Source organism: Manduca sexta, chromosome 17, assembly GCF_014839805.1.
Source record: "Manduca sexta isolate Smith_Timp_Sample1 chromosome 17, JHU_Msex_v1.0, whole genome shotgun sequence".
Classification (NCBI taxonomy): domain Eukaryota; kingdom Metazoa; phylum Arthropoda; class Insecta; order Lepidoptera; family Sphingidae; genus Manduca; species Manduca sexta.
The window spans coordinates 643,786-659,903 of record NC_051131.1 but is presented as its reverse complement, the minus strand read 5'-3'; the positions used below and the strand labels follow the sequence as shown (position 1 = coordinate 659,903).

Here is a 16,118-nt window from a genome sequence, read left to right as displayed (position 1 = left end):
GATTTGTGTATGACTAATGGAGTGTGCTTAATGATAAAAAATTGAATTAGAATATTAAATAGACCGTCAAAACGTTGCGGTCGTAAAAAAGGTTTTTTTTTGCTGGCGTTACTGACAGCCTAGTATTAACGTCAAATTCAATAGTTTTTGTTTCTTTTTTTTTCACTACTTGTGTTCATTTCAGGTGGTAGGCATTTCAACACTTTTTTGTCACAATCAATGAATATTATCCGATCTATTGTAGTCTAGTTTACTCAATTATTCAAGATACGAAATTTAAGCATTGCAATCGAGATGTGTAGATATTTAACTAGTGATGGACTGTCAAGAATTTTTAAAAAAATGTTATAACACATTTTGTATAATAGGTATAAGCTTTATGCTCCTCCTAATCAGCTATCTGTATATACGACAATTTCTCAAATATTCAATGCTTTAAAGTGACTTATGTATTATAAGGTCGGATTAATATAGAGACGTGTTGATAGTGTTTCCCTTTTTATTATACTGATTGAACACACTGCATTATACGTTTTATATACTAACTACATACTCAACAAAACAACTATCCAAGTACAATTTTAAATCACAAACCATTTAATTTCCATACCACGATGGAGAATGACATAACTGAACATGGCGTTTATAACAAACAGTCCATTAAAGAGCTAAACGGCGATAGACGCGGCCACGAACTAGTTCATTAAATCACAAGTTACAAGAAACGGTTCCCGCGAGCGCGGTACTTACGAAACTAATGGAAAGTTTGCATTTTGTACTGTTAAATATTGGCAACATTGTTGTCAATAGTTATGGCTGGGTGTTGTGTTCAATGGGCAATTATAAACGTGGGGGTCGAAATTAAATGCGGGTCAAATTCTGAGCATAAAACTTGGGTAAATTATTCAAAATATCAGCATACAAATACAATAGGCTTGAATACTAGAAATTTCATTTTGACTGCTAATTAGCGATGGAAATAGACTAACTGACTGATACCCCAACTATTTATCCTTCTACCACCTATTAGTAATGTGAATAACATAGCGTTTTTGACTGCTACATGGCGACAGAAATAGACTAACTGATGATTTTCAACTAAACGTATACACATTACACACACACTATCCTTCTACCACCTGTACCGTCAAGTATAGCAAAAAGAATAATAGTTTCTTTAAAATACTACAATACATTAAATTGTTATCAACGATGATCCAATAGTGACGTAACGAGGAAAAAAAAAACACACCACGAGGAAGACACGATTCGGGTCAATGTCACAGTCGTACATCGCTAACGTGTGCATTTCGCGCGATTCCACGCCAAATTAACCGACACGAACGAAACTGCGTGATACAACTTTGCCGATGGGTGCTGGTGTCGTGTTGGTGGGAAAAATGTTTTGAATTTTTTAAGGGGAGGGTTTGTGCTAAAATGGCTAATGGCTATGTTAAAATAACTTGCTGTTATGATGGTCCTAATAAACGATTTCGGCCACTGCGACTGAGCTAATGGATGCGTATTCAACAGAGAAGGCACTTGATGGTTGCTGTTCTCCACTTAACACGTCGAATTTATCACGTAACATTAAAGTGCGAAAAACGTAAGGAGTCGAAAGTCTGGAGTCGAAATCGATTCCTTTTTTCTTTTTCACACATTTCCTTACATACCATTGTTGCTATGGCAATTCATTCTAAATTCAAATTTCATTGGTCAATGTCGAGCCGGTCGTAATTAACAGAAAAAAAAGCGATCGCGATTGCCATAGACGCGTACGCTGCACTTCGTCAACACCCAACTATTGCCAAAACTTGAAGCGAAACAGTGTCGCAAACGTGCACACTCCATCACTGTCAGATCGGCTAACGTTTATCTATTTACGTAATTAGGTGGTAAATTTATTTCATCGCAATTTTAGTATTTTTGTGTGAGCGTGTCAAGGACTGTGGTAAGGTTGTTTTCAATGCGATTCTGACAGTTTGATTAAAAAAAATACTTATGTAATTTAAAAAATATTTATGTCGTTAGAAAAATTATATTAATCGACGGGTCGTAAGTCGCAACCTTGTGATTTGATTCGTAGTCGACATTAAGTTAATTAAAATCCCAGGAATTGATTACATTTTTAATAGTAGTATGATAACCGTGCTGAGTACCTTGACATCTTACTCAGTAATCATTATTTTTTTTTAATCACTAAACACGATATGATCATGCCAATAACAAATTCATTCGATTTAAAAATCTATTATATATTTATTATTTTTTAAACACGAACAAAGGAAATCTAAAACCACAATAAATCCTTAGATCATTTATAAAAAAAAACAACAATGTCGGCAACAAAATGTACGTTTGAAACTAATGTCCATATCTGTAGTTATTTATTGCGGCGCCATATTGCCATGAGGTGCGCGGGCGCAGCCTCAACGCACTTTAATCAACCGCCCGATAGCACGGAAGAACATTGCATTCATTTTCTACTCACTTTCAATTTACTTATTCAACATTAAATGTTGAAACAAGCCACGTAAACTAATTATAACACACAACACTTTATGCAAAGGAAACCAGCGTAAACAGTCAGTTATGGTCTCGTTTTGCCGAGAAATACATTTCTTCCGTACCGAAACCCGATGGAATTTGCAATTCTTACATCGAAAAATTATGTTCGCTCTATCAGCGGGTATAACTCTCGGACGCGGCGACCGTGGGCGAGTCGAGTTGTCGACACCGCTTCGTTCCCCTTCTAACCCACATTTCTGCCCACTGTTTTGTACAAACCGCTTTTGTTACTCGAATTATTGGAAATATCAAAATATTTACGACCCAAATACGTTCGGTTCACGTTATGATCTAAATTTCGCGAATGTTCGTAATAAAAATGTTACCGAGAAAATTGCGTACAGTAAACTATTACGCAGTACTAAAATTTCGTTAACACGTACATATTATTAAACAACAGAGGAAACGGGATTCAGGCCACCTACATTTATTCCGCGATCTATTTCATTCGGGGAATGGAAATGATAAGCGTCTAAATTTTTGCACATAACACACGTTATACAATTGAAACATAACTTTAATCATTCCATTTGTGTTTTATCATCATAAAACCCATTGAATACGTTGAAATTTCCAGTTTTAATCGTCATTATAAAGCTAGATTATATTCACTAAGCCCGTCCCATCCTCATTCACGTTTCTTACTGGCCAACCACTAACCAGTCGCCATTAATTCAGTGTTTTATGACCAAAGACACTCATGATTTAAAAAAAATATATATTACCAATATCACAACGGGAACAAACTAAGGTTGGCCAATAAAAATCCAGGGTGGTTACCGGTTAGGGAACGGGCCGGGGTCCTCGGCCCCGGGCGGCCTTCGTCCCACCCCCGCGCCCGCGCAAGGACGCCGCCTCCGAGTTGCATAACCACCTCGCACGCAACGAGTTGATACCGTTCTCAGATGCATCGGATTAGGGCTGGCACTCACTTCTTAAGTTACTTTATCGGATCGGAACGGCTTCGGAATCTTGTCATAAGCGTGTGTTTGCCTGACTTTACAGGAAATCGGCTATAAATTTTCATTTTAACGTGCACGTCGGGGCTGTTTAGCGTAAATAGATAAGACCTAGATTTGTGCAATTCTATTATAACTCTTTTTCTATCTGTTACGCCTAGAAAATGTTTTTTATAATCATATGAGAAAACTAGATTAGATAAACATTCAATATCACATCTGTTTGTTTTTAATAAATTTATGAATATATGACCTCATATGCTAAATTTTAAACGTCCTAATTTACAAAAGCATGAAATACTTAGTACTGACACACAATAAGTTTTTTTTACAAGTTTTATGCAGTTTCGAAACAATGTCCAAGTATTAAAATATTCTTAGCGAACGTTCATTTTAGCGAACCAACCAATGCCTTTAATCAACACTTTAACCAATGGTTTCGAAACAACCGATTTAGAACGTATGACGCAAAATTCAAATTATTTCAAATACAAGTCGATATTGGTACTTAACATTCGACAACCCTAATTTCGAACGAGGCCTGCGCTTGCGCACCGGAATGAAAATAAAAGCTGAACGCACGCATAAAATCCTATTGGTATTCATATAAACATCTATTATGATGGTTTTATATGACGTTATTGACTCTGTATCTACGATAATTAGGTGGTTTTCACTTTCTGTCTAGACGCTCTAGGGATTGGGGACTTCGCCACCTGGAGTCTCTCTGACCATAACGATAATTCGCTGACATTAATATAATTTACACAAATAACGTATCTCTACCTCTACAGCGGCAAGATAAAAAAAACAATATGAATAAAACTAAACCACTATCTAGATCAGTTTCAGACTTTATCGCTATAGGATTAGAGTAACTATCGGCGCAAACGCATTGCTCCGGCGAATCTTGTAAAAATACACAAAGTACACACTAACTCGAACAACAGCAGCAAGCAAACACGATAGTAACTCAACAACACGCCCTGATAACGCCTGATATGGCCACAAGTGTACTGTTAAAGGCAACGGTGATAAGCATACAGCCACCGAGAAACGATACAAAATCTCGCCGATGGTGTACCGATCGGCACATTGGAAATTCCACTCGAGTACAAACACGGAAACACAATTTCATTAGAAACTGTAACTGCAAATCGGTATAACAGAGTTAATTAGAGACGTTATAATTTCCTCAACGTGTATGGAATGTTACTATGAAAACGTAGAGATGAGGCAATCGCGTTGAAATGATTTTATTATTGGAATTCGAGGAAGAGCACAGGATGTATTTAGCACTTCACGACTCAGAGGTCAATATATAACTAATGAAAAACCCGTCATAGTGTCTCGTTTCGTAGTCAGTCACACGTCAGTCTACACTGCGCATGAAGTAAGGCAGGTCAGTATGAACAATTAAAGGGTTGTCCTAATTTCCATTGACTCGTTGACTAATTGTATATTGGAACTAACTATATTCAGAAAATTTGCAGTTTATTGTCCTACATGATGCAAAAATAATTCGACAACGACAATATACTCGTATGGCAACGATGAAACTTCGTTCATGTTGGTTTGTGGTTATCAAACGTCAAATTAAAAGGAACATTTGATTCATCAATACGTATGACCTTATGTTGTTTGAAAGCAATTACTATATCCATATAAGGTCTATATATACCAATTGCAAGTAAATTTTGTGTATAAGATGTAAGGCGACTACATCAGGTTGCTACTGATTCACAAAAATGAATGCAAAATAACAATACGTTTGGGCACGAGATTTTTCTAGCATACCCCTCACCATATCTTTGGTTTCTTTTATTCAGTGGGACTCTCAAGATTCTTCTGGAAGGCATAATATATTTATAATGCGATGATCACACCCCGTTCAGTATATTTCGTAGTATGCTTCACCTAAATTTACCTTATCCACCCAGTTCTGTCTTTTCTTTGATTGGCAACACTTTGACAATTCCTCTTGGGGGTGTCGTGAGAGTTTACGCACCACGAGCATCACTATTAATCTTCTATCATGACCACCAAGTATCACAATTACTGGTTTAACTTCATATTTAGACCTTTCTACTAGCGAATTCGCTAATAATACATCTATTGGGCTAAACCCTCGATTCTGAAGCAATTTTATGTTAGTACGGCATTATTATTCAAAACGCATTTACATGTTTCCTTATGTAGAACAGAGTTGGACGTAAAGAGTGAATGTTGATAAACATGAAACGTCATTCAGCCAAGCAACAGTACGCCAGCACTGTTGTTTCCGGGATCCGAAGGACATTGTGGCCCAGTGTTGTTACTGCGCAATACGAGACCAACATCTCATGTCTCAGGATGACGAATCCAGTTCAGTCTTACAGTGCTGTTGCTATTTATGGACAATGTTGCACTTTACTCAAGGCGAGTCGTTTGGTCGTCTAGTCATTCAGTCAGTTGTACAAATATAACTTTTTTTATTTTAGATGCTGAAGGGAAGAAAAAAGTGAAGATGCTGAGTGGCGTCGCTACTAAAATTCGAATTTTGTATTTTATGATCGTATTTATAACTTGTAAAATGTCGCGTATTGATTATGCATGCCTGATTTGTATGTATCACGCGTTTAAATGTGAGCCGAAAGGTTTGGGTTATCTGAGAGATCTCTTTAGGCACCGCCTACGACCTTTGCTTATACATTTAAGATAAAGAGCTTTACTAATAATTGTATATATCTGTAATCGTTAAACAATGTTTTGTCTCGCTTCGTTTGACTTCAAATGCCACTCAACGAGGCAAAACACTGTAAATGCTAGAGGCCTATAGAAGATTCTAAAAGCTGATAATTTGTCTAACATAGCTGCAATGAGTAACTTGAGAGACATAGTTTGGTAAAGTTAACTAGTAATTCCCAAAAATTTGGAATAATATTCATTTACACATTATCTAATATTCGATATTTATACACTAGAAATTTTAACGTGTCTCAAAGAAATGACAAATATTTCCAATCATTAACTAGCTCTGGTGATCAATCTACTAATGATTGTATTGCATCCGCAAACTATAGTACAATACAGTTGTCAATACGATCAATTATAAGTTTAAAACCTGCCGTTTGTAGGTGACTTACTTGCATAAATTATATTGGTATATTAAGTTTTGCCATTATGCTCAAGGCGGTAATCCAATCGGACATTGCAGTTATTAATTCATGCTCGTACGTAGGTAAAAATATGACTGATTGTAACACGCTGGATATGATTTATGAACTAGCGTAACCTTTAATTCAGCCTGGGTTATTGTGTTTAAAGGTTGCTTGTTTGTGTAATAAATGTCTAGATTGCAATCTAGGAATTAATATTTAATCGTGCGACATGTCTAACTAGACTTGCAATTAATTTATCAAGTTTCAATATTCCTATTATGGTTATCTATATATACCCCTGATATTATCATAGAATTCATCACAAATATGTGACATTAGACCGTATTGTAAACGTCAAAAGTATTAAAGTCAAATGACAACAATAACACAAATCCTATTCCAAGAAATTTCGCATCACCCTACCGTTTTTACCCTGGATCCCCTAAAGCTGCTAATACGTCATCCGTCATGCTGAGTCGTGGCAACTTCCACCGATTCCCAGAAATCCTCAGCGGCTTACGAGTCTTACCTGGAACAAACGAAAGGGGACGTTAGTGAGTGTGCGAGTTGATATCGGGCCATTAAATATTAAAACAATTTATAAAATTCTTATAAGCTAATATGTATTAGTGGTCGCTCAAGTATTACGTAACGCAATGTTTGAAGATATTAGAACCCCCCCCCCCCCCAAGTAACGCATCGTAACATTTTACAAGACCCCCGCCTCTCCAAATTCATTACGTAATACTTGGACGGGCCCTTAGGTACTTTAAGAGCTATATTTATGTGTTTCTGGGATTTAATTAACTCTTTCATACATGTACCAAATTTTAGTAAAATTGGTGATATATTACAGCCTTTGTTTACAAACATGTCAAATATCGCATTCACGATATCAAAGCGTCTGTTTATTTCTATTCATCGCGCCTGAGACTCGTGCAACATTTACTTTACCTTGGAAATGAAATATCACCATTAAAAGTCACGGGTCGTGCACTTTTGGAACAAATTTTATAAAAAAAAAAGTCCAAATAAGAACAATGCATAACCGGCCGTTACAAAAAAAGGACAGATAACAATGGAGCAAATGAAAAGCGATCTTTGCACCCATTCTGGATATAGTAAATGGCAGTATCCCGCTCTGCACGCGGCTCTCATGGCCGCGGAGCATCCAACGACGGGAACAAAGGATCGGCACTCGCACTTTACGCGGTAAATATCAAACGACGAGTTTCGCAATATGGACACTTCCAGCTGTGGAATTTATTCGAATTTTCGGAGTAACTGTTGATCCTACTTTCAAATTCTCTAACCGTCTTTGTGTTGAAATGAGAATACTTTTGTAAAAATTTTGGCGTGAACTACGCATTATTATATTTTTTTAATGCAATCCTGGGAGTTGCTTTCAAAAATACCTCATGTGCACCTGGCGCGGCTATGCTACAATCGAATTGTTAGTAACATAATCAATATCAATCAATAGTCCAAATTGTAATAGCGGGAATTAACATTTTTTTAAACATGCACGTCAAATATCCTCACTGCACCTGATGGTATGTAGAGTGAGGTCCAACAGAATGTTGGCTGACGAGAACAATTACTCTTTGGCAGTCGACACAATTATGCCTGTTGGAACCGGATATACACGGCTGATCCCGGAACGCGACACACTTACATGAGCCACTATACCGGGTTTTAACACCTTGTGTACCGTGGTCTCTATTCGGGCGGATATAAAATATATCCTACCACCAGCAAATTATGTTTGACCTTAAGAACTATATGCCTATTATTTCAATTGAAATTATTTTTTGATAAATTGACAAAGATAAATAAGAGTTCACTCTAATGAATTCTAAGCCCATGAATGATTTATGATTTTCTAAGCACAAACAGTCAAATTATTCACTAATATGACTGTACACTGCTGAACGGCAATTAGTTGTCCGAGACCTTGGCCTATTTCACTTGATACGACATGGTGAATTTATGATTGTCAAGAATGTAACGTTTAATAACTTACCGCCTCGCCTGTCCTAATTCCGTCACGTTCTAATAATATGTGTAACCTTGACAGCGATACTTAGAACTTGTCAGGTCAGATACGTAAGGCGTGAACTAATACTGGTGATTTATAATACTTTCTTTTAAACCGAATTCGGAAGCTGGATTGCATTTTCATGTCCTTTATGTAGACTATAAACAATAGCCATGTTATATGAAACAGCATCTACTATGAGCTATATATACAACGTCAACGAACAATCGCAAAAATTTAATAAGGCATGTTCGGAATGCGCCGACTTAGCATTTGATTAAAGTCCACAATTCCTTTTCCGAGCCTGAACCACACTCTCCTGGCTGTAAGTCCAATATAACCGTATAGCAAAAGTAGCCTTAAATCTGCATACCGATGCATATGTAACATTATTCAACATATAACAACAGGCGGTGACCCGAGCGGTATCGCGCTCGCATCTCAAGCGGAACAATACAGTGCGCGTGCGCAACACTCGTATAGATCGCGATAACCACCCTAACGCCTAGGAATTGCACTAGATTTTACTCGGCATTTTGAAATGCATAAGAGCGATTTTTGTGCTAAAATAAATATAGTTTTCAGTTCAAAGGTGAAAGGTGTGCAAACTTCGCGGAAAAAACAAAAGTTTGTAAAGAATATGTGAAGTAATATAGACTTTCATGAGTTTGATTTAATTGTTTTGTTATTCGCTTCCCACGGATTTTATCTGTAGGACTAATCTAAAAAAACACGTAATACTAAGAACTTTTTATCGAGCACAATATCAATTTGAAAATGAAATTCTTGTGACTGCCTGCAAATGAGTAATGTAAGCCTTCAGGCACACCATCTTAATGTTAGCCAAAAGCTCCTCCAGTTGAATCATTAGGTCAACATTAGCAGAAAACTAGGACCAATTATAGAAAATCAACCCTTCCTTAGACTGATAGACGTATATTTTTTTTAGTGCATTGAACCGCGGACCACACGCGCATCTAACCCTATGATGCATTGTGGTGGAAGCGACCGCGGCCGAGATTTATCGCCGTACGCCCCGTGTACGCGCAGTTAACACGCGCAACATGTGGATTTATTTTGTTTATGCTCAATATGTGCACGTATATACACGTATTTGAGTTTTACACGTATCGGTTATAAGATTTGTGTGGTGCGAGGGATGAGTGGTGGCGGAATTTAATTTTATTAAAGTGAATTTTATTGGCCAGTATTTGTCATAACATTTTGTTTAAGGGTGACGAGCGCAGCGCAGTGTCATGAATTAGAATAAAAAAATCTGCGAGGTTTTGTTACTGTCTATAATAGACGTTATGTTTGGTCAATAGTGCATGCTAGGTGACATACTGTATTTTGAGATTTTCTAGTTTTTACAGATGCCAAGGATTTTAACTTATTATTAACAAATAAAATATAATTGTAATAGGAAAAATATGTATCGCTAATCTGACACCCCTTTACATAAACCTTATTAGATAACATAAATAGAACTGGATTACCATTATTTAATCGCATGGTTGTATTTGGCCGTCTTAACGACGCGTGTCGGACTTAGTATATCCGTGCTTACACGAGTAACATCTCTCATAACTCGCACCGCAGCCAGTTAACCCGTGTAAATCCAGCCGGGTCCAATAAACATGCGGTATCGCCGGACACTTCTGATTTGTCGCCGCGCGGAACCGCCGCTCGGCTCAAACACGACGTGTGTTTGACGAACGACAGCCACAACTTGTCCTTACGGTTTTTGTGTACTGCAGTTTCATTTGTGTTGTAGTTCCGCTATCGAATTATAGAGAAAATTTCATATTTATTTTTATTTTTAAATATCTAGTGCTCTCTCTGATAAATTACATCTAAGTTGAGTGATTAAAAGTTCTTTGGATTCTAGACACTTAATGTAATTATTTTACCTTAGTACCGTATTTCTAGTGTGGCTGTTGGTGGCGAGTCGGTCGTCTTATAAAGACAAAATTAACAAATACAAAAGATCTCTAATTTTAAAAGACAAAATAAGCGACAGTTTCTTAGTAAAGCCTCAAGGGCCCGATTCTAAGATCTCCGAAAAGGTACGTGAGATATCGCGTGCGAAATTAGCTACGTGATTAAATTTCGATATATCGCATTCAGAATGCGCGCTAACCGTCGCTTTTGTTCGGCCGTGCGCGGATTTCGAAACCGTCGCCCGTCGAATTGTCTATAGAGCGACAACCGACGATTTATCAAACAAATACTAGCAATTGCGTTACGCGTTAACGCTGAGCGCTTCGGGAATCAACGCTCAGATTGCGTTTCCCGTGAGAAATCACCTCATTTGTTATAATAGCGCAATAAATGTATATCTATTGTTTTGCTTACGTATCGTTGCCATGTTATAGTATTTGAAGAGATATAATAACCGCAAATCGGGTCAAGTATAGCGGAAACTGCGCACTGCCCGCTGCGCACGCGCACCTCGCTCCTATTCACGCTTATCACAGAGGCTACGCTACATAATGGAACAACAATGCATCTGCTTGTGTATTCCACGCCGTCGTCACTCGATCCAAACTAGCCGTTAACACATGCTATTTAATTAATTTTCGGCGTATCAACGCGATGTGATCTCGGCACCGGTGCAACCTCGAGATTTATTTTCATATCATAAGCTTATAAAACAAACTGGTCTAGATAAAAACACGGTGATATTCACATTCTATAAATTTGCATTTGTCGGCAGTAAGTTAAAACAACTCTCGCGAATAAGGTTGCCGGCTCTATAGATCGAGTGTCAGATAGTGCTTTGTATTGGTGTAATGGAGTATTTTTCACAATATCAATTACGTGTTAATTTAAAGTGCTGAAATATTACAGCTGTTATTTGACATTAATATATTGATTGAATTGAATTGGGGTCTAAAATTACCTACAGTCGCGATTGTATTGTCTGTTGTTGAAACAGCTAATATTTTATTAAAACACCTATCTTAAGAAATGACAACATTCACGATATATTTTCCTTGTGGCAACCCTTATGCACTGTAATAGATAGTATATTAATGGCAGCTCTAATAACTTTGTTACGTGGGCAATCCATCCAGTCAGTGGTAGAGTTAATGTCGAACGAGTGGAGAATACGTGCGTTACACTTTTACTTTAATTGTTGACATTAAGCGAAGTCAAGTTACTAATGGCCACTTAGCACTTTACATAAAACATACTTGATTTTTTTTTAATGCAATAAGTTATAAAAGCCAAGCAAAAATGAATCTATCAACATAAAAATATGTAAATCGTCCTTATTTAATATCTTACCATTACAAAGGAGTTTTTACTAGTGGTAGGATATATTTTATATCCACCCGAATAGTGACCATAGTGGCCCACGTTAGTGTATCGCGTTCGGGGATCATACATACATACATAACATCACGCATTTATCCCCGAAGGGGTATGCAGAGGCGCAACTAAGGCACCCACTTTTCGCCAAGTATGTTCCGTCCCATGATGTGACAGGTGGCGAGCCTATCGCCATATCGGGCACAAATTCGGGGATCAGCCTATGTATATCCGGCTCCAACAGGCCGGCATGATTGTGTCGACTGTCGAGGGGTAATCATCTCTCGTCAGTCGACATTCTGTTCCCACTCCACTAACCATCAGGTGCAGTGAGGTCACTTTGTCGTGTTGGTAAAAAAAAAGCTTTAGAAACAACAATACGCAAGTACAATTCCCAGTCTAACCTTATTGTTTGTCGCATTCTTACTTGTGACAAATTTACAATCACGCTATCATATTAATTTGTAAGAACATACAAACTATACGTTTGTTTATGTAAACAACAGTGATATAAACGACCGCACTACAGAACACAAGTATTGATTACATCATTATTGTGACGTCATAATATTTATTATTATACGAATATTATATACTGTTACTGACCCTTGGATCAACAGGTGTGTAGAATCCAAATCCCAAGTTCCAATTATGGTCTCAACTCAAGATTCAGTGTGACAATTGACTGTAGGCTGTATTTATAATTAACATAGCCAAACAACGTACTACAGTAGCCCAAACTGCAGCGCGACTACAAAATTTAATTAATTATAATTATTTAACAAATTAAGCCGTTGCGTTAATGACTGCGCTCAGCCTTCGGCCTGAGGTCGCGTCAGTATCCGCAAACTGAACCGGACTGCAACGTAAACAATACATGCACGACACGAAAACTTAATTACGTGATAATGTAGACGAAACGGGGTTACCACGAATGTTGGCAAATGTGTAAGTGTTCCCAGCCTTGGTGTTATTCGAAAATGCGTAATGACTGGCGATATTCGTGAGTATGATACACCAGTTTAAAGAGTAACTAGCCATGAGATAATACCACGTTATAATTTCACGGGGGTAGAGTTAAGCTGTAGCCAAATTTGCGTACAGTATAACCCAACTAGCGGATCTTGAGACGCGCGTGCGCACTATTTCTTTTCTTAAAATTATGGACGCATCTACGTTTCTTGTCATAATAGTTTATGAGCGGTGATCATGTATAATCAGTGACAACTTCGAATACGTCTTAAACCATACAATACAAAAACTTTTGCTTATCTCTACTATTACCAAAACCAAATATGACGAACAGACAATGGGGCGTGCAGGATTGCACGATTAAATTGTTAGTCGTACGCTGGAGCCCACGGCCAGTTCAGAGGGCGACCTCCTGCCCCGCGCCGCGAGTGACTGCGAGTGACGCGAGTGGAACAGCGCCGTGTAATGGATGTACTAGGATCTAGGTTTACTGGTCAAACTACTTAAGGCAAATTCACAACAGTGGAGAGTCTGTTTATAGTGAAAACGGGACAGTACATCAAATTATTTGGATCAGTCCCATCTAACATATTCATGGGCGCAGGCACAGAACATAGTTTTTAAGTATAACGCATAATTGAATGATATTGATGATTGTCGAAATAAGTGAGAGATCAAAACACTGCTTGAGCGGGTTACAATTTTTCAACACATTCTTAGTTTCCGTCGATTATTTTTAACACTATTTTAACATTTAATAATGTTTTGGAACCGCTCACCATTAATTCGAAGTCGAAAACGAAGTCCAAAAACAAACAAAACAAAACTCACGTAAACGCGAATCAAATCGGAGGTCAAGCAACCGGCAAAGACCAAAGGTAACCACTCAAAATGGTCATAACCATTAGTTCGGTCGCGAACAATGGGCCACCGGGGCCACGGGTGCCGCTGGTGAAATCGATCCAACACCAGGAAACGATATCGGCGTGGTGTGCACTAATTTGTTTCGCCTTTGCAGAAACGCGAGAATGGTACGTTTTCACTGCGCATACGCAACGCTCTAAGTTTCTATTGTGCGCGAATGGTGTTGAATTATCGGCAATCAGGTAGCGATCTGGATGATTGGGGTCCGGATTGTTCCTGGTTTATGTTGAGTTCGAACTGGTAAATTTATTGCCTTCTTTTTATCATAGGCAAGTGATTACGCTGCACTACTGTAACTCAAGTAGAGCTATCACAATATTTATTGTACAATTCTCACCCGAATCATCCCAGCTTAATATGGAAATAGTGAATATAGGATTTTATTATTTTCTATTATGAAAAGTAAGAAAATGTGTGGTAACTAAAAAGCTACAGTAGATCATTCCTGTTTTAGACGAAAGCAAGCCCCCACAAAAGCTAGAGTTAACACAATCTACTTCATGCCAGCGTAGACAATTTGCGCATGCGCTCTTCTTAAAAAATATATGGCGTAAAGGACCGCAACCTTGGAACAAAATCTCAACATATAAGACAGAAAAGCAAATGACAGGCAAAGGCACTCAAATCGGACAGCCTTGTGTAAACAAATATAACTTGAACAATAAAACCGACGCGGTTTTAGATTACAAAACCAACGTTACGGTAAATAATGACGTCATAGGCTTGGTCCATGCTCTTCCTCGTTATTATTTTATCCGTAATATTTGCCATTTAATATAATCTCTATTAAATTATTGTCTAAGACATATGCACGAACATATTTTGCGATTGGCTTATTCTGGCTGGCATACTTAATATTCATTCAAAATTCCTGGAATTTTTATGTATACAGAATTTCATCTCTTTACCAGGAATATTACCCGAGATTAACGTCCGAAGTCCGTTCCAATAACGCCAGACTATCATCCTTAATAAACGTAATGAAATCAATATTAAATTCTCATAAATATGTTTTAAATCGACAGCAAACGTTCAGGCAAAAGTCACAGCGGCCATACAGCCTTACATAGTTACGTAAACAAACGCCCACAGGTAATAAAGCTGATCTTGGTATCAACTAACGACGACATTATAGGCAATACGAATACGTGCCTTCCCTAGACCTAAATGTGGCGAAAATGTAATGACGCAAGGACATCGCAGTAACCGCTTGTTTGTGCGTGCGCCTGCGCACTCTTTAATGCAGATTATTGGAAAAAAAGTGTTTCTAGTTGTAGGATTTTTAGTAAACAGTGCTCGTTTTACGTCATTTGTTTGTTTCTTAGAGTTTGCGTAAATAGCAATATAATTTAAATCTTGTTTAATAAAACTTAAATTGATGTAATTGGAATGTTCTCAAACTAGTTTTAATAAACCTTACACAACCCACTCGTGTTAAATAATCTAACTTAAATACTGCATAACGGATAATCTATGTGGTCATAAAACATAACCCCTATTTAGGATCAGTCACAGTGGGTTACACACTAACTCATTTTCATTTAATTATTTTGTAACAACTTACAAACTGAAAATAATACGTTGTATTGTTTAAATAAATTGGCAAACAAAAGACAATATCGATTGTTGTTACGCGATAAAACAAATGCAAAACTAAGTTACAAAATCACAACAGATTACATTGTCGTCCATTTTTTTGCACTGACAGCTGTCAACATTTACGCGCCATATTGGAATTGCGCATTTTTTAATTAAGATATCAATCGTTGAGACGGGGCTTTTCTTTTATCTATACAATAAATGTCGTCACATTGCAAGACATTATCTCAACAAGCTAGATAATCTTGTCACCTTGATAAGCTAAAACACTTTACTTTCATACCTTATAGTGCAATATGTTATAAATTCAATATTTATTTTATTCGATTCAATTATATCACTTTTATATCGTTTAGAAGGTCTTTGCTTAATATTTGGCGAATATAATTCTGTATAACAAAAGATCGTAAAGCATTTGTTGAATAGTGCAGATGCCAGAGACGTTCTTGGAGATCTAGGGTCGTGAATGTTCAATTGACACTATTTCCATGACATATTATCACTTCGGACCATACGAACCGCAGTCGTACCACTAACCTAATGCCGTAGTTTGCCTAAAGATTTGAACATTCCTATACAATAGCATCATTTCTTCAAACGTGA

At 37.4% G+C, this 16,118-nt stretch overlaps 1 protein-coding gene across 1 annotated transcript in view; it reads right to left on the bottom strand.

Moving 5' to 3' along the window:
• Positions 1-16,118, bottom strand: part of LOC115451782 (serine/threonine-protein kinase 17A) — a 208,148-nt gene that overhangs the window by 105,854 nt on the left and 86,176 nt on the right. The gene's annotated exons all lie outside the window — the stretch shown is intronic.